Below are 355 nucleotides of genomic sequence, written 5' to 3'. Positions count from 1 at the left end.
AGTATACTTATGGGGTCCTGACAGCTTTGTGGGGACACAATGCTGGTCCACACAACGTCAAAGGGCTGTTTGAGGAATAAGACTTGGTTTTAGGAGTAGGGTTAGAGTTAGGTTATGGTTAGGGTGAGGGTTAAGGTTAGGCATTTAGGTTTGATGGTTAAGGTTAGGGTAAGGGGCTAGGGAATGCATATATGTCAATGACTGGTCCCCACAAAGATAGTGAGACACACGTGTGTGTGTGTGTGTGTGTGTATGTGTGCGTGTATGTGTGTGCAAGTGTATGTGTGTGCGTATGGGCATGTGCGCGTGTGTACGTGTGTGTGTACATGCGTGTGTGTGTGTGTGTGCGTGCGTC

At 47.9% G+C, this 355-nt stretch overlaps 1 protein-coding gene across 1 annotated transcript in view; it reads right to left on the bottom strand.

Moving 5' to 3' along the window:
- LOC116686280 (ubiquitin-conjugating enzyme E2 E1) overlaps window positions 1–355 on the bottom strand; it is a gene marked incomplete at its 5' end in the record, with an annotated part of 79,936 nt that overhangs the window by 69,678 nt on the left and 9,903 nt on the right. The window lies entirely within an intron of this gene.

Source organism: Etheostoma spectabile, unplaced genomic scaffold (assembly GCF_008692095.1).
Source record: "Etheostoma spectabile isolate EspeVRDwgs_2016 unplaced genomic scaffold, UIUC_Espe_1.0 scaffold340, whole genome shotgun sequence".
Taxonomy (NCBI): domain Eukaryota; kingdom Metazoa; phylum Chordata; class Actinopteri; order Perciformes; family Percidae; genus Etheostoma; species Etheostoma spectabile.
The sequence above is the reverse complement of the archived record's forward strand: the minus strand, read 5'-3'. Positions and strand labels throughout refer to the sequence as shown.